The sequence below is a fragment of the Drosophila mauritiana genome, unplaced genomic scaffold (assembly GCF_004382145.1).
Source record: "Drosophila mauritiana strain mau12 unplaced genomic scaffold, ASM438214v1 U_290, whole genome shotgun sequence".
In the NCBI taxonomy this organism is placed as follows: Eukaryota; Metazoa; Arthropoda; class Insecta; order Diptera; family Drosophilidae; genus Drosophila; species Drosophila mauritiana.
Genome location: NW_022881428.1, coordinates 32,954 through 53,356, shown reverse-complemented (window position 1 = coordinate 53,356; position 20,403 = coordinate 32,954). Strand labels below are relative to the sequence as shown.

The following is a 20,403-nucleotide window of genomic DNA, read 5'->3' as shown; positions in this document are numbered from 1 at the left end:
GCCAAGTCCCGTGTTCTATAGAACTGAGAAACAAATTTGTACGGATAATAATATACTTTATTGTATGTAACCAATATAAACATAATCCGAAATAAATATTTCGAATAATGCGGGAGGTCGGCAACCACTGCCTACCTATAGTAGTTTTTGAACCCGCTGTCCTCAAAGCGGGTATTTTCATTTCCGTTTGCCACCCAACATACGGGCTATTCTCTTATATATTAAGAGATTATAGGAACATTTCATTTTTTTTCCATTATTCATATATAATATGATTATTTTTTCCCTTATACATATAATAATTAATCATTTTCATATGTATATTATTGAATTTACTCATATTATTGCCAAAATCATATGAATACATAAGTTTTGAACAATATGAGAGGTCGGCAACCACTGCCTACCTATAGTAGTTTTTGAACCCTCTGTCGTAATTCCGGTCGTTTACACTACTATACCCTCTCACTATAATGGCTTTTCTCTATAATACTAAGAGAATGTGGGATATTTTCAGCATTTTTTCCCTTATACATATAATAATTAATCATTTTCATATGTATATTATTTAATTTACTCATATTATTGCCAAAATCATATGAATACATAAGTTTTGAACAATATGAGAGGTCGGCAACCACTGCCTACCTATAGTAGTTTTTGAACCCTCTGTCGTAATTCCGGTCGTTTACACTACTATACCCTCTCACTATAATGGCTTTTCTCTATAATACTAAGAGAATGTGGGATATTTTCAGCATTTTTTCCCTTATACATATAATAATTAATCATTTTCATATGTATATTATTTAATTTACTCATATTATTGCCAAAATCATATGAATACATAAGTTTTGAACAATATGAGAGGTCGGCAACCACTGCCTACCTATAGTAGTTTTTGAACCCTCTGTCGTAATTCCGGTCGTTTACACTACTATACCCTCTCACTATAATGGCTTTTCTCTATAATACTAAGAGAATGTGGGATATTTTCAGCATTTTTTCCCTTATACATATAATAATTAATCATTTTCATATGTATATTATTTAATTTACTCATATTATTGCCAAAATCATATGAATACATAAGTTTTGAACAATATGAGAGGTCGGCAACCACTGCCTACCTATAGTAGTTTTTGAACCCTCTGTCGTAATTCCGGTCGTTTACACTACTATACCCTCTCACTATAATGGCTTTTCTCTATTATACTAAGAGAATGTGGGATATTTTCAGCATTTTTTCCCTTATACATATAATAATTAATAATTTTCATATGTATATTATTTAATTTACTCATATAATTGCCAAAATCATATGAATATACATAAGTTTTGAACAATATGAGAGGTCGGCAACCACTGCCTACCTATAGTAGTTTTTGAACCCTCTGTCGTAATTCCGGTCGTTTACACTACTATACCCTCTCACTATAATGGCTTTTCTCTATAATACTAAGAGAATGTGGGAATATTTCAGCATTTTTTCCCCTATACATATAATAATTAATAATTTTCATATGTATATTATTTAATTTACTCATATAATTGCCAAAATCATATGAATACATAAGTTTTGAACAATATGAGAGGTCGGCAACCACTGCCTACCTATAGTAGTTTTTGAACCCTCTGTCGTAATTCCGGTCGTTTACACTACTATACCCTCTCACTATAATGGCTTTTCTCTATAATACTAAGAGAATGTGGGAATATTTCAGCATTTTTTCCCCTATACATATAATAATTAATAATTTTCATATGTATATTATTTAATTTACTCATATAATTGCCAAAATCATATAAATACATAAGTTTTGAACAATATCAGAGGTCAGCAACGGTCTTTCCTCTATAATACTAAGATAATATGGGAATATTTCATCATTTTTTCCCTTATACATTTATACATATAATATTTAATAATTTTATATGTATATTATTTAATTTACTCATATAATTGCCAAAATCAAATAAATACATAAGTTTTGAACAATATCAGAGGTCGGCAACGGTCTTTCCTCTACCATATAATACTAAGATAATATGGGAATATTTCAGCATTTTTTCCCTTATACATATAATAATTAATCATTTTCATATGTATATTATTTAATTTACTCGTATAATTGCCAAAATCCTATGAAGACATAAGAGAATACAATATGAGAGGTCGGCGCAACCATAATATAGTAGTTGATGACGAGGTGTTTGGCAACTTGATACAATTCTTTAAAAAGTCTTTATATTAATTATATGATAGGGACAATATCATATGCGTCACTAAATTGATGACGAGGTATTTGGCAACTTGATACAATTCTTTAAAGTCTTTATATTAATTATATGATAGGGACAATATCATATGCGTCACTAAATTGATGACGAGGTATTTGGCAACTTGATACAATTCTTTAAAGTTTTTATATCAAAAATTATATGATAGGGACAATATCATATGCGTCACTAAATTGATGACGAGGTGTTTGGCAACTTGACACAATTCATTAAAGTCTTTATATTAATTATATGATAGGGACAATATCATATGCGTCACTAAATTGATGACGAGGTATTTGGCAACTTGATACAATTCTTTAAAGTTTTTATATCAAAAATTATATGATAGGGACAATATCATATGCGTCACTAAATTGATGACGAGGTGTTTGGCAACTTGACACAATTCATTAAAGTCTTTATATTAATTATATGATAGAGACAATATCATATGCGTCACTAAATTGATGACGAGGTATTTGGCAACTTGATACAATTCTTTAAAGTTTTTATATCAAAAATTATATGATAGGGACAATATCATATGCGTCACTAAATTGATGACGAGGTGTTTGGCAACTTGACACAATTCATTAAAGTCTTTATATTAATTATATGATAGGGACAATATCATATGCGTCACTAAATTGATCAGTCGCGATCGAACACTCAACGAGTGCAGACGTGCCTGCGGACCGCAAGCAAGAAATTGTTTCGCTTTTTTCGTATTTCGTTACCTCCGTTATTCGCATACCGGTCACCGCGTCGCGAGATATCGCCGCGCGCTCTGATTGGTTCAGCTCGCGTGCCTAACGGACTCGCACCAACACTAACGCACACTCGAGCGTGCGTGTTATCTGGTTGTTTACATCAAGCGCATAGTTAAGCAACTTTAACACAGCAGCAGCCACGTGCAGTGGTTTGTTCTCCGACCAACTGTACCCAGCTCCCCCCCCCCCCCCCCCCCCCCCCCCCCCCCCCCCTTCTACCCATCACCCTACACCATGGATTGGCAGGCCCCCCCGCGTGTCATCAAGCCAGGCAAATCTACGCCCTGCAAGAAGGCCCTAAGAGCAAGGGAGCCCAGCACTAGCAGCGACTCCAGCACCTCGCATTCGGAGCCCGGTGAGGTCAAGCGCAAGCCTGCGCGCAAGCCCCAAATGGAGGAACTAGACGTCACGCCCAGCACCAGCGCAGCTTCGCGTCGTAGGTTAGCAAACAACCAGTTTGCCATCCTCTCGAGCGATGAGGAAGACAATGACGACGACGACCAAGCCGCCTCAGACGAAGAACCTGTACCCGCTGCCAACAAAACCCCGGACAAACCCAAGCCTACCCCGAGGACTTTCAAGCCACCCCCGATATTCATCCCGGACGTGACCAACATTTCTGCTCTGATCAAGATGATTACGACTCTCGTGGGTCCCAGCAAAGACTTCACATACAAATCGGAACGCAACAACGTGCGTGTAATGATGCCTGACAAGGAGTCTTACTCCGAGCTTCGTAGGCACCTGGTTTCCCAGAACAAAAGGCATCGCACGTTCCAGCCCAAAGATGAGAGGGCATACAGAGTCGTAATCAAGGGATTACACCACACCGCCGATCGTGACGAGATTCAAGAGGAACTTGAAAGACTAGGGCATAAGGTCAGAGACCTGCATAATCCTATTGGTAGGAAAACCAAGGAGCCACTCGGGTTATTTTTCGCCAACATGGAACCCGCCAGTAACAACAAGGAGGTCTACCAAATCAGGAGACTGTGCAGGTCGGTCGTCACCATCGAGCCTCCCCGTAAATTCAACGACGTGCCTCAGTGCTTTAGATGCCAAGGGTTTGGACATACCCAGCGCTACTGCTTCCTCGAGCACCGATGCGTGAAATGTGGTGGCCAACACGACTCCAGGACTTGCACTAAGAAGGAGGATGAGAAGGCATGCTGCCTTCACTGCCAAGCTGACCACCCCGCTTCATACAGAGGATGCCCTGCCTACAAGAAGGCCAAGGCACAGCAAGCCCCTAAACCCAGACCGGCCACACCCACCAGCAAGCCCAGCACCATCCAGATCCCAAACATCTCCAACATGAGCTATAAAGACGCGCTCAAGGCTACTCATGTACCACAGCAATCCGATCCCAACCAAAACCGCCAAACCCCACCCGAAGCTCCGCAATCCAATAACCTGGAACAAATCTTTTCCCCGTTTTCAAGGAATGGTTGAAAGTATGATGGAGAAAATGTTCTCCCAAATGACGCAGCTTATTGCTTCCATCCTCAATGCCAAATCATGGAAATAAGCCTGAACATAGTCATTTGGAATGCTAACGGCCTGCAGAGGAGCAGAGCCGAGGTAGAATACCTTATAAAAACGGAAGCGATTGACATACTCCTTGTATCCGAAACCCATTTTTGTCCACGATCCCACTACAACATCAGCGGCTATGATGTTTTACTCGCCAACCATCCATCTGGCAGAGCGCGCGGAGGAGCAGCCATGCTCATCAGGAGTGGTATCCAGTACACGGAGCTACCTGCGTTCCAGGAGGAATGGGCCCAGTGTGCCCTGGCTCGAATCTCCAGCCTTCAGGGGGACATCACCATTGGAGCGGTCTACTTCCCCCCAGACACTCAGTCACCGAGACTCGCTTACAAGAGCTTTTCGAGTCCTTTGGTCCTCGATTCATAGCAGCCGGTGACTTTAACGCCAAACACTCTTGGTGGGGGTCCCGCTCCATCAACCCCAAAGGCAGAACGCTCCACAAGTTCGTGCAGAGCAGAAGACTGAATTGCCACTCCACTGGTGAGCCAACCCACTGGCCTACTAACCCTGCCTTGTCTCCCGACCTCTTGGATTTTGCCATCTCCAAAGGCATAGGACAAGCCATGCTTCACCGGGAAGCATACCGACTCCTCCAAATTTACCTTCTGGATGCTATCCTCCCTGGACCTGGATCCTCCTCTTTCCTCCCCAAGAGACATTGATGCGGCGATTAATACACTCACTGAGGAAATGCACAATGCGGCTAAGTTCGCCAACACTCCTCCTCCAACTACCCCGAGAACACCTGAGCGAGATCTCCACCTTTGGTCTCCAGAGATTGCGGCCTTCGTGGCGGAGAAGAGGCGCCTCAGACGTATTTGGTTCTCCTCGCGCAACCCAAGGGATAAAGCGGCACTCAACAGAGCCAGCAAGGAGCTTAAGGTCAAGCTTTGCACACTACGGCAGATCTCATTCAATCGATTCCTTGAAGAGCTGGAACCTGGTGACCCGCAACACAATCTGTGGCATGTCACGCGCCACATCAGGAGGCCTGCAAAAAAGGCGTCGCCAGTGCGCAAAGCGGATGGCTCTTGGTGCCGTTCCGATGACGAAAGAGCAGAAGCATTCGCAGATCACCTCCAGAACGCATTCACCCCATTCAACAGATGCACTGGTGAAGAGCGTGCTGCCACCACCAGGTTCCTTGAGAGTCCATCTCCACCCAGCTTGCCGATAGAGCCCGTCACCCCTGAAGAGGTTGCGCAGGAGATCGCCTCCCTAAAGGCCAGCAAATCCCCCGGACTGGATCGTATCGACGCCACTTCCCTCAAAATTATGCCTCCTCCTTGCTCCCAGATGTTGGCTAACATCTTCAACAGCTGCTTCTCACTAGGGTACTTCCCGAGATCATGGAAACGTGCAGAAGTCATCCTCATCCTTAAACCCGGAAAACCTGAAGCCAATCTTGCCTCATATAGACCGATTAGTTTGCTGGCAATACTCTCCAAAATACTCGAAAGAGTATTTCTGCGCAGAGTGTTGCCAGTACTGGACGAGGCTGGTTTGATCCCGGATCACCAGTTTGGATTCAGGCGATCTCATGGAACACCCGAACAATGCCACCGGCTCGTATCAAGAATCCTCGATGCATTCGAGAAGAAAAGATACTGTTCGGCCGTCTTCCTCGATGTCAAGCAGGCGTTTGACAGAGTGTGGCATTCCGGTCTCCTCCACAAACTCAAGTCCCACCTTCCCAGTTCCCACTACGCTCTACTCAAATCTTACACCGAAGGAAGAGAATTCCAAGTGCGTTGCGGATCCTCATCCAGCACGCCAAGGCCCATAAGAGCCGGAGTACCTCAAGGCAGCGTCCTTGGTCCCATCCTCTACACCCTCTTCACAGCAGACCTTCCTATAATACCCTCCCGTCACCTCACAATAGCCACCTATGCCGACGACACCGCGTTCCTCGCCACCGCTACTAATCCAGATGGAGCTTCAGCCATCATCCAGAGGCAACTGGATGCTTTGAATCCATGGCTAAAACGATGGAATATTGCGGTTAACGCCGAAAAATCCTCCCATACAACATTTTCCCTGCGCAGAGGAGAATGCCCTCCGGTCACTCTTGACGGCGACACGATCCCCACTACCAGCACCTCCAAATACCTAGGGCTTACACTGGATAGAAGGCTGACATGGGGCCCTCACATTGATAGGAAGCGTACCCAGGCCAACATACGCCTTAAGCAACTCCACTGGCTTGTTGGGAAAAGTTCCAAGCTGAGGGACAAAACGAAGCTGCTTGTCTACAAGACTATTCTCAAGCCAATATGGACTTATGGAATCCAGCTGTGGGGCACCACAAGTGCTTCAAACAGAAGAAAGATCCAGCAATTCCAGAACCGATGCTTGAGAATAGTCTCCAACGCCCATCCCTATCACGAGAATACTGCCATCCACGAGGAGCTCGGAATTCCCTGGGTGGAAGACGAGATCTACCGACTCAGTGAGAGATACGCCAGAAGACTGGAGAATCACCCCAACCACCTGGCCATCAATCTGTTAGACAACAGTCAATCCACAAGACGTCTGCAGAGAACGCACCCGCTTGACCTCACGCAACATTAATGTAAATTTGTAACCCCTACCCAAGTACATTTTAAGTACTCCCCGTATGTCAATGTTCCCCCACATAAAATTTAATTATTGTCCATTAGGACAGATTTTAAATAAATAAAACAGATACACAAAAAAAAAAAAAAAAAAAAAAAAAAAAACTAAATTGATGACGAGGTGTTTGGCAACGTGACACAAATCATTAAAGTCTTTATATTAATTATATGATAGAGACAATATCATATGCGTCACTAAATTGATGACGAGGTATTTGGCAACTTGATAGAATTCTTTAAAGTCTTTATATCAAAAATTATATGATAGGGACAATATCATATGCGTCACTAAATTGATGACGAGGTGTTTGGCAACTTGACACAATTCATTAAAGTCTTTATATTAATTATATGATAGAGACAATATCATATGCGTCACTAAATTGATGACGAGGTATTTGGCAACTTGATACAATTCTTTAAAGTTTTTATATCAAAAATTATATGATAGGGACAATATCATATGCGTCACTAAATTGATGACGAGGTGTTTGGCAACTTGACACAATTCATTAAAGTCTTTATATTAATTATATGATAGGGACAATATCATATGCGTCACTAAATTGATGACGAGGTATTTGGCAACTTGATACAATTCTTTAAAGTTTTTATATCAAAAATTATATGATAGGGACAATATCATATGCGTCACTAAATTGATGACGAGGTGTTTGGCAACTTGACACAATTCATTAAAGTCTTTATATTAATTATATGATAGGGACAATATCATATGCGTCACTAAATTGATGACGAGGTATTTGGCAACGTGATAGAATTCTTTAAAGTCTTTATATCAAAAATTATACGATAGGGACAATATCATATGCGTCACTAAATTGATGACGAGGTATTTGGCAACTTGATATAATTCTTTAAAGTCTTTATATCAAAAATTATATGATAGGGACAATATCATATGCGTCACTAAATTGATGACGAGGTGTTTGTTTGGCTACAGGAAAAATCATTTATTTATCGAATCATCAAGCAAAGGATAAGCTTCAGTGGATCGCAGTATGGCAGCTGCTCAACCACTTACAACACCTTGCCTGTTACAAAAGTCGTTTACAATTGATTCTAGGCTTTGTCATTGTATTAAATAATGCTTTTATATGTAACTAGCGCGGCATCAGGTGATCGAAGATCCTCCTAATTTACTATGTTACAAATTACATTGGCATCACATCCATTGTCGTTTATAAAATAAATTATAAACTTTAAATGGTTTAGAAGCCATACAATGCAAATTGCCCCTTATTTATCATTGCAGTCCAGCACGGATACGACCTTAGAGGCGTTCAGGCATAATCCAACGGACGTAGCGTCATACCACTGTTCGCTCGAACAAGTATTGTGCCATTGGTCCGTACCTGCGGTTCCTCTCGTACTACGCAGGAATGCTGTCGCAACAACGTTTTGTCATTAGTAGGGTAAAACTAACCTGTCTCACGACGGTCTAAACCCAGCTCACGTTCCCTTGCATGGGTGAACAATCCAACGCTTGGTGAATTTTGCTTCACAATGATAGGAAGAGCCGACATCGAAGGATCAAAAAGCGACGTCGCTATGAACGCTTGGCCGCCACAAGCCAGTTATCCCTATGGTAACTTTTCTGACACCTCTTGTTAAAAACTCTTTAAACCAAAAGGATCGATAGGCCGAGCTTTTGCTGTCCCTGTGTGTACTGAACACCGAGATCAAGTCAGCATTTGCCCTTTTGCTCTATGTGTGGTTTCTGTCCGCACTGAGCTGGCCTTGGGACACCTCCGTTATTATTTGAGAGATGTACCGCCCCAGTCAAACTCCCTACCTGGCAATGTCCTTGAATTGGATCATTCCTGAGTAATTGGAGTTATACCAAATTTTCAAATCAAAAATACATAAATGCATCGTTTTATTAAAGAATTTGTTTGCGATTATATAATAAACTCGTGATACTTTGATCAAGAAGCTTGCATCAAAACCCAATACCATAAGATATAATAAATATATCCGTATAATGGCTAGGAAATGATACACGTTCCATTTAATCAAGTAAGTAAGGAAACAATAAGAGTAGTGGTATTTCATTGACGATACCAAACCGAGGTCTAATAACTCCCACTTATTCTACACCTCTTATGTCTCCTTACACTGCCAGATTAGAGTCAAGCTCAAAAGGGTCTTCTTTCCCCGCTAATTATTCCAAGCCCGTTCCCTTGGCTGTGGTTTCGCTAGATAGTAGATAGGGACACGACGACGACGACTTTTCAGATCTCTCCGAACTTGTTTTACGTGGCGTGTTCCACACTGAAGGGATTACAACCACGACACCCTGAACACCCACAAGTGGTGCATGTATCAACATGGTGTATGTGTCTGGATATGCCAGACAAGCGTCCCGGACTAGAAGCTATAGCTATGTACATAGCGACCACCCCGGTAGCAATTCGAGTACTTGCTTGCCGGGCAAGCACTCCCCCTTGCTGAGGAGCGAGATCTACCTAAAATCTCTACTGATCTCTGGGTCACAGCACCCGAGTTTTGCGCAACTAGCACCGTAACTCAAACGTCGAACACGAAGGCTCTACCCGCGATATGGGTACCAACCACAGCCACCACGATACTCCCACCAGGGGGCCTACCTCAATGTGCAGTCTTGGATAGCTGCACAACCCGTGGTACCGAAAGAGAGGCTCGGTGGGCCTCCTCCTTTTGCTCCGACAAGCAGGGTTAGAGGGACCTATGGCTATATTAGTCGCCTCTTACGACAAGCAATAGCGGACTGTGGAAGTATTCTCGCCCGCTAACCACACGGCGAAGTTGTTGGGCTAAACACCCCTCCTCCTACGGAACACTTCGTCTGCAAACACTGCCAGCCGTTGAGTCCTCTGTTGATCTTCCAGGATTCTATCGAAGGTCCAGTTTTCGCCAAGGCGCTGCACTCCAAGTCCATCGAGGTTCCGCAAATCTGCATATAGGGGGCAAGCGCACAATATGTGCATCCAGTCCTCATATGGATCTCCACAAGCGCAAGCAGTGGTATCGCTGAGGGCTCTCCCTTGCAAAAATGCGTTAAACGACCCGTGACCTGTCAGCAGGTCGTTAATCCATTCATGCGCGTCACTAATTAGATGACGAGGCATTTGGCTATTTTTTTTTTTTTTGATCGCGGAGGTATGGAAATCTATCGAAAGATACTAGGTCTGTCAACACTTCAGTTTCCTAGCATGCACGATTCATTGCTGAACCGAAGTTCCGCAACGCCTACGTACTAAAACCATCCTCATAGCCATTTATATATTACCATTATTTGCGATGTTTATGCCTTTATTGATGTTATGCCAAGACAGCAAGCAAATGTTTTGAACCAAACGTTTTAGCTAAGTCCAATCTCGGGAAAACCCGCTCAGGTACATGAACTGTTTAAAACAACCGAGACTGCCTCTCATAACCTGGACGCTAATGATATGACTATCACATTTGCTGAGGAGACCCTTCGCTATCAATCTTTTAACGGATTGACCACTCCAGATCCCCCTCCAGTTCAGGGTGGCAGAATGGAATTCAATGTCACCTGCGGCTTCGAATCTGCGACGCAATTCAGTTCGTATGTCCGGTCTGTCGTATCTATTGATTTTGCGCTGGTGCGCATCATCCATAGAGTGTCCGTCTGTCACAATTTGTATGTCGATCACATCAATGTGATTTTGTCGTAGTGCCACCAGGTCCGGTTTATTAAGGCCGGATTCGCACTGCAGACTTGGTTCAACAATGACCGCGCAGCCTCTCTCCTCAAGTCCCCGCTTGATTCGATTTACTACGCAGTTGTGTCTAGCTACGCGCCTCCCATGCGATCGGTAACATTTTTGCATTATATGGTTTGTTGTTTCGGGAGCGTCACATCCTGCACGACACTGTCGTTCCAATTCGTGCCTTCCCCTTGTAGTACGAGACTTCGTGGTAGGGCATTTATCCGCAGACGAATACCGTCTATATATTCCTTTCCTGTTAGTAAACGCGTGGGTTGATTAACCCACCCGTGTTGCGGTCCCCAATGGCCCGCTTCACGGAGTCCGCTGCCATCAACTGAGAGGTACAATTTGTTCGCCCAATATTTTTCTATTGCCGGACGCGATAACAATTCATGTTGTTCTGCAAATAATCTATCTCGGGCCCGTTGTTTTTCGGCTTCGAGGAAAGAGCTGGCTACCTCGTTTTGCGTGAGGTGAGGCCATTTAATATTACTCAAACGTCTTAGCCTTAACATTGGAGCTACCCATCTAAGTGATGGAATTCCGAGACCTCCACTTTTTGGGGGTGCGTGAATGAATGCTATCGGCACATCCAGCGGAAGATTTAGCCATCTTCGCACATAGTATCGTATTAGTTTGTCAGTTTTTCGTAGGACGCCTATCGCCACACTCCCAAGGGCTAACTTGTGATAGAGCTGTGGGATAAGGACAGTCCTTAGGGCGAACATCCTCTGTTGTGGTTTGAGGGGGGCCTTTGTCAATCTTTGTAGCTTTGGACCAATGTCCTCGGCCGGATTGCATCGAACCCTCCCAGTTGCAGTGAAGTTGATGCCTAAGTACTTCCACTCGTCCGTTCGCTTCAATGATGGAATCTCTCTTGAGCCTACGTAAAAGCTCTGTGCCTCTAGCACGGTACACTTCTGTTTCGGCTGGCCCTTAATGCCAACGGTAAAACATTTGTCGGCATTAAGTTTGAGGCCGACGAGAGATAGAAAATCCAACGTTCTGTCCAACAATACTTGAAGTCCCATTCGAGTTTCAGCAAATAGTACCAAATCATCTGCAAACGCGGCCGCGTTAGTAATGGCATTTCCGACTCTGGCACCAATTTCGCTGGGTAGGTTTCTAAGTAACCTGTCCATTACCAAGTTAAATAGAATAGGAGACAAAGGGTCACCCTGCTTCACTCCTCTAGCAGGACGAATTCCTCTGAACTCCAACCGTCCCCATTGAGACTGGTACCGCCACCCTCGTACGTATTCTGTACGTAGTCAACGAAGCCCTTTGGCGCACCATAAGCACGTAAGGTGTCATATATAGATGCATGCGATAGAGAATCGAATGCCTTGCTTACATCTAAATTTGCGATGTAGCAAGATCTAAAGTGCTTATGGCTATGCCTCAAGACTAAGTCAACTATCGTCGCATTATCGGCACATCCGTCGGTAGGTAAGAAGCCCGCTGGCGCGGGTCCCAATTGATTGATGAGTTCAACCGGGTTGCTAATATTGCATTTAGCTGTCTTACCAGGACTGAAGGCACCGATATTGGACGAAAGTCTTGCGGTCGCTTCGCCGTCACCGTCTTCGGGATGAAGACAGTTCTGGCCAGTCGGATAGAGTGTGGTAGATTGCCGCACCATAGAATTAGGTTCATTATTCGTAGCATAATACCTGACGGCACCTCCCTGGCTGTTTTTGGAGTTATCCCGTCAGGCCCCGGAGATGAAGATAATGAGATTCTTGATGCCCTAAGGTCATGCTCCGTAATAGCAGACCAAACCCTCTCAAGCGAGTGATCCATTTGTATCACTTCTCCACTGCAAGAGCTTGGGCTAGGCTGAGTCATTACTTCTCTCCAGTAGGGAACCATTACTTCTTGGCTTGGCATTACCGACTCATCAGTTCCATTTAGCAAGGACTTAATGCATCTTCCTTTATGCTTATCCCAGTTGCGCTGGGTGACAGCATACTGTTGCCTTCTGCTTCTCTCCTATTTCGAGGTCTCCGAGGAGGTCTCGTCAGCGTGTGTCGTACACCCTGTGCCGGAAAAATTCCTAGGAGATATAGCGATAAGCATTGGAGAGTGGTTTCCTTTCCCTCGAGCTCTGCCCTGTCAATGATCGTTTGTAGCTCTTGGGCTCTCCATTTGGAATGGCATTCTACGGGGCTATACCCACGCAGTGTCCGCAAAATTTCCCTGTTCGACTGTTCGAAGGGAGTGATTGGAGTTGTTTCTGATGTTGTTACTTGGTGGTTTTGCTCACTTCTACTAGGGCGGCGCCTTATGGTTAGATTAGCAACTTCCGGGACGCGAGCTGATTGCCCTCTTATCTGCTCTATTTTCTCCTTATAATCGCCCCTCTGTCTTAGCTTTTTGATGGCTTCGACGCTGCGGTTTGCAAAATACACCGCTAGTTGCTTGTTTATGTGTTTATGTCCATTTGCTGTGAGCTCAACCTCCTTTCTCGCCATCATCCACTTCTCTTCCTCACTCCACCTTGCCTTTATCTCGACACGTCGACGTTCTTCATCAAGTTCGTCTGGGTGCCGAGATCGCATGTGAACACCGAGTCTCTCTTGCTGTTAAAGGACCGGCCCATCTGTGCAGGAACCCTAGATAGAGTAGCGCTGCGTTGGTTCATTGGTCCCGGGAAGGTGTCCACGGAGGGTCGGTCGCATCAGATTGTAAATTCATCCGAGGCCGTATTTCTATTGTATTCCAATATGAATAAATTTCCTCTGGAACCAACCCATCGGAAAAGTTTTCCGCTAAATTAGCTGCTAAACAAGTTTAGCATACCGGGACCACACAGGAGGTTTTAGTCGATTGATAAAGAAACTTGAGTTACAGATAAAATTCCCTTCCGCACACCATATATATGACTAGAATTACAGAAAATACTCCCCCTCTCGCAATTACCCCAGATCCCTAAGAGAGTAAGTTACTCCGCCGTACCCGCTTACTTGAATTTCTTCACTTTGACATTCAGAGCACTGGGCAGAAATCACATTGTGTCAACACCCGCTAGGGCCATCACAATGCTTTGTTTTAATTAGACAGTCGGATTCCCCAAGTCCGTGCCAGTTCTGAATTGATTGTTAATTGATAATCGTTATAATTGATAAGAACTAATTGGTTTAACCCAAATAGTATTCTTAAAAATTTTAGCAAGAAAGTTCCACAATTGGCTACGTAACTAAACTATCCGGGAACAAGTAACTAACATAAATGCTAGAAACTCTATTTACCCAGAACGAGAACATAAACCATGTTATTGTTCCCAATCAAGCCGACTATCTCAATCTTCAGAGCCAATCCTTATCCCGAAGTTACGGATCTAATTTGCCGACTTCCCTTACCTACATTATTCTATCGACTAGAGACTCTTCACCTTGGAGACCAGCTGCGGATATTGGTACGGCCTGTTGAGAAGTTTGCGTGTCCCCACCATAAATTTTCAAGGTCCGAGAGAAAATATCGACACAACAGTATATGTCATGCTCTTCTAGCCCATCTACCATATCTCTCTGCGAAAGACTTCCATGGTAGTACGGCTATAAAACAGAAAAGAAAACTCTTCCGATATCTCTCGACGGCTTCTTTATGGTCGTTCCTGTTGCAGGATGAGCACGAGGCCCATATTTAATAACAAACGGATACTCAACAGGTTACGGAATTGGAACCGTATTCCCTTCGTTCAAAATTATTCCAATGTATTATATTCGCTTGTTATATAGTTAGGCATTTTTGTTTTACTTGAAAATTTTCGGCTTTCGCCTTGAACTTAGGACCGACTAACTCGTGATCAACCACTGTTCACACGAAACCCTTCTCCACTTCATCCTCCAAGGTCTCATTCGATTATTTGCTACTACCACCAAGATCTGTACCAATGGCAGCTCCATGCAGGCTTACGCCAAACACTTCTACGCATACCATTGTACCTTCCTACTCACTAAAGTTTCAAAATTTATATCACAAGTAATATAAATCATCTACTTTAGCGGTAATGTATAGGTATACAACTTAAGCGCCATCCATTTTAAGGCTAGTTGCTTCGGCAGGTGAGTTGTTACACACTCCTTAGCGGATTTCGACTTCCATGATCACCGTCCTGCTGTTTTAAGCAACCAACGCCTTTCATGGTATCTGGCATGAGTTGTTAATTTGGGCACCGTAACATTACGTTTGGTTCATCCCACAGCGCCAGTTCTGCTTACCAAAAGTGGCCCACTGGGCACATTATATATAACCTTGAACTTCATATCAAGAAAGTTAAGGTTCTTACCCATTTAAAGTTTGAGAATAGGTTAAGATCGTTTCGACCCTAAGGCCTCTAATCATTCGCTTACCAGATAAGATTATTTTATATAATATTAAATGCACCAGCTATCCTGAGGGAAACTTCGGAAGGAACCAGCTACTAGATGGTTCGATTGGTCTTTCGCCCCTATACTCAATTCTGACAATCGATTTGCACGTCAGAACTGTTTCGGTCTTCCATCAGGTTTCCCCTGACTTCAACCTGATCAAGTATAGTTCACCATCTTTCGGGTCACAGCATATATGCTCAAGGTACGTTCCAGTTAGAGGCATAAATAATATAAATATACATTATACATAACTATATAGAACGCCCCGGGATTGTGTTAATTAGCTATAATAGCTAAAAAACTAATCCCATTATTAGTCAAGTTAATTACGCTATTAGGTTTACATCCAATAACTTGCACATATGTTAGACTCCTTGGTCCGTGTTTCAAGACGGTCCCGAAGGTATCCTGAATCTTTCGCATTGTTAATCATACAAGAGCATATAATAAACACAAAAATCAATGATAATTATGCCATTATATAATTCCGAAAAATTAACGCTCTGTAATAATATAAATCTATCAGCACTTTATCAAATTAATAACATTTATTCTGTGTTAAAATGCAAGCAATTTAATTGGAATAAACTATAAGTTATATTTATGATAAATTTGGGATATGCTAATAGATTACAATGTCTTATATGGAAAAAATGCACATTATTCTTAATAATATTATTTAAATATTACAATTTTAATGATGAATTTTCCATAACGGATATTCAGGTTCATCGGGCTTAACCTCTAAGCAGTTTCACGTACTGTTTAACTCTCTATTCAGAGTTCTTTCAACTTTCCCTCACGGTACTTGTTTACTATCGGTCTCATGGTTATATTTAGTTTAGATGGAGGTTTACCACCCACTTAGTGCTGCACTATCAAGCAACACGACTCTTTGGAAACATCATCTAGTAATCATTAACGTTATACGGCCTGGCACCTCTATGGGTAAATGGCCTCATTTAAGAAGGACTTAAATCATTAATTCTCATACTAGAATATTGACGCTCCATACACTGCATCTCACATTTGCCATATAGACAAAGTGACTTAGTGCTGAACTGTTTTCTTTTCGCTCGCCGCTACTAAGAAAATCCTTGTTAGTTTCTTTCCTCCCCTAATTAATATGCTTAAATCAGGGGGTAGTCCCATATGAGTTGAGGTTGTATATATAACTATATTTTGCCATAAATTCTTTATTTATAAATGATAAAACAATCAATTAAATTCGTTATAAATAGTTCCAATAGTTCTTGTAAGCAAAGTTATTTTTTATCCATTTAACGAACCAACGAAGAATAATAACAAAACCAAGATTTTCTTTTTCCGAATCATTAATAAGAGACATTCTAGATGAAAAATATTTCAATTTTTTATGCTAGACATTTCTCAGTATTATTTGATTGAAAAAGAAAATATTTCTCTTCGTTTTTCACATTCAAATGTGAGATAATGTTTTTCATTTCTTTTTAATATTAGAATAAAATCATTATTTAATCCAATATATACCATATGCTTATAAAAAATTTATAAACAACTTAATTAGCATAGTCTTACAACCCTCAACCATATGTAGTCCAAGCAGCACTATAAAATTAATTAAAGTACATAAACAGCATGGACTGCGATATGCGTTCAAAATGTCGATGTTCATGTGTCCTGCAGTTCACACGATGACGCACAGTTTGCTGCGTTCTTCATCGACCCATGAGCCGAGTGATCCACCGCTTAGAGTTTTATAATTCATTTTTATATAATATCAATATTGTTTTATTGAAAGAAATTAAAAATACACCATTTTACTGGCATATATCAATTCCTTCATAAATTTATTTTATACCTAAAAATAAATGTTGCGATATGTCTTAGTTTCATATAAGCATTATGTATCATAAAAATCTGGTTATGGTTTGCTATTTGGGTGACACATACTGCAAAATTTATATAAAACATTAACTGATGGATGACAGGTACAAACATTGTATATTTTAGGTTGTTGCATTAGCCAACGTATGCTCATACATAGATGAACAATACATATTCGCAACGCGTGTATATTATGGTCCATATACACACACACTATTTTGAATACCACATTCAAAATTATTTTAATTTTAATTCGACTTCTACTTTCAAATTTTGTTCAGTTTCTTCGATTTCCATTTTCGAGAATTTGTTTTATAGGAAACGCCATTGTTGTATAGTACTGCCACAAATACGCACAACAACATTAATAATGTTAAAGTCTTTTTATGAGGTTGCCAAGCCCCACATATAAAATAAAAGCCATCTTCATTTTATTTTGACTTTAACTTTTGATTCCGTGGAATCATTTTGTAATATTTTTATTTGGTAAATTGTATTTATTTGTATTATAACAAATGTTTATTAACGATAAGGATATTATACAATAATGATCCTTCCGCAGGTTCACCTACGGAAACCTTGTTACGACTTTTACTTCCTCTAAATAATCAAGTTCGGTCAACTTTTGCGAAACAACCGTAACACGCAAGGCGTCACAGTGATCACGTCCGGAGACCTCACTAAATAATTCAATCGGTAGTAGCGACGGGCGGTGTGTACAAAGGGCAGGGACGTAATCAATGCGAGTTAATGACTCACACTTACTGGGAATTCCAAGTTCATGTGAACAGTTTCAGTTCACAATCCCAAGCATGAAAGTGTTCAGCGGTTTACCCGGACCTCTCGGTCTAGGAAATACACGTTGATACTTTCATTGTAGCGCGCGTGCAGCCCAGGACATCTAAGGGCATCACAGACCTGTTATTGCTCAATCTCATTATTGCTAGACGCAATTTGTCCATTTAAGAAGCTAGTGTCCTTATAATGGGACAAACCAACAGGTACGGCTCCACTTACATAAACACATTCAAACACAATAAACATTTTACTGCCACCATGAATGAAGGCTACATAAGCTTCAGCACCATAATCCTGAAGATATCAATATTTTGCGTTCGTTAAGAAGACCAACAAAACTCCAAAAAACCCCATGCACCACCACCCATAGATTCGAGAAAGAGCTATCAATCTGTCTTACACACTTATGTTCGGACCTGGTAAGTTTTCCCGTGTTGAGTCAAATTAAGCCGCAGGCTCCACTCCTGGTGGTGCCCTTCCGTCAATTCCTTTAAGTTTCAGCTTTGCAACCATACTTCCCCCGGAGCCCAAAAGCTTTGGTTTCCCGGGAAGCGACTGAGAGAGCCATAAAAGTAGTCAATTCCTTAAGTTTCAGCTTTGCAACCATACTTCCCCGGACCAAAAGCTTGGTTTCCGGGAAGCGACTGAGAGAGCCATAAAAGTAGCTACACACCCAATTGCTAGCTGGCATCGTTTATGGTTAGAACTAGGGCGGTATCTGATCGCCTTCGAACCTCTAACTTTCGTTCTTGATTAATGAAAACATCAAATGCTTCGCTTAAGTTAGTCTTACGACGGTCCAAGAATTTCACCTCTCGCGTCGTAATACTAATGCCCCAAACTGCTTCTATTAATCATTACCTCTTGATCTGAAAACCAATGAAAGCAGAACAGAGGTCTTATTTCATTATCCATGCACAGAATATTCAGGCATTTGAAGCCTGCTTTAAGCACTCTAATTTGTTCAAAGTAATAGTACCGGCCCACAATAACACTCGTTTAAGAGCACTAGTGCAGGTTTTTAAATAGGAGGAACATATGAAAAAATACAAGTATTTAATCACATATAAGACTCCACCGGTAATACGCTTACATACATAAAGGTATAGTACTAACCACAATTGTAAGTTGTACTACCGTATGAAGCACAAGTTCAACTACGAACGTTTAACCGCAACAACTTTAATATACGCTATTGGAGCTGGAATTACCGCGGCTGCTGGCACCAGACTTGCCCTCCCAATTGGTCCTTGTTAAAGGATTTAAAGTGTACTCATTCCAATTACAGGGCTCGGATATGAGTCCTGTATTGTTATTTTCGTCACTACCTCCCCGAGCTGGGAGTGGTAGGCCTGTGAATTGCTTTAGCCGCGCCTGACCCTTGGCTGGAAGTCCTTACCACATTAGATAGTAGGAGAATTAAGATCCTCCAACCAAATATAACCGATCTTGCCGATCGCTTGGTTTTAGCCTAATAAAAGCAATGTCCCATAAGGTCATGTTTTAATTGCATGTATTAGCTCTAGAATTACCACAGTTATCCAAGTAACTGTTAACGATCTAAGGAACCATAACTGATATAATGAGCCTTTTGCGGTTTCACTTTTAATTCGTGTGTACTTAGACATGCATGGCTTAATCTTTGAGACAAGCATATAACTACTGGCAGGATCAACCAGAATAATGTTTTTCCTTCATATTCCATTCATATATTTTGAATCGAAATAAGCAATATAATAGATATATAGATATATAGATTTTTCACTTTATATAATTCCATGATTTTTATTATATTGAATAAAATTCAATATTTCGCCTTTGGGTAAAATTTTAAATATATAAGTAAAAAAATCCATTCGATTACGGCCATTTTTATATAGCATTCGTAATCCATATTTTCATTTTTAATTTATACTTGTTTTACCAATATAACAAGAATTTCATCTAATTATTGTAATATATATATTCTATAATTTTATCTTTTATACATACATATTTCATTATAAAATATCATTTTATTTCCAACATACATAATTATTGTATCCACACATGTACAATTTTTGTTTAACCAATATAAATATTAAGTTAAATCATTTGCATTTTGAAGATAAATTTAAAATTTATCTCTTTTCATATATATCTCTGGTAATATATAACATAAAACCAAGCGCATATGATAATATTTCCACATTTAATATATAATTTTATATTTCTTTCATAAGAATCCATATTTGTATTATACCGTAACGATATAATAATCCAACTATACGGCAGGTAATAAATTAATATTTGCCTGCCTCCAAAAATTAACGATAATATATGGAAACGATTTGTTATTCTATATATAATAGAAACTTGACTTTTGTTTCAACGATATTATCTATAAAGCGTATATTCCTATTAT

At 41.1% G+C, this 20,403-nt stretch overlaps 1 non-coding gene and 1 pseudogene across 1 annotated transcript; both read right to left on the bottom strand.

Moving 5' to 3' along the window:
* Nucleotides 1-8,200: 8,200 nt before the first annotated feature.
* LOC117149699 lies at nucleotides 8,201-16,501 on the bottom strand (annotated as a pseudogene).
* A 390-nt stretch (nucleotides 16,502-16,891) lies between these two features.
* Nucleotides 16,892-17,071, bottom strand: LOC117149703. The gene has a single exon (XR_004460464.1). It is a non-coding gene; the product is annotated as a 5.8S ribosomal RNA (ribosomal RNA).
* Nucleotides 17,072-20,403: the final 3,332 nt, after the last annotated feature.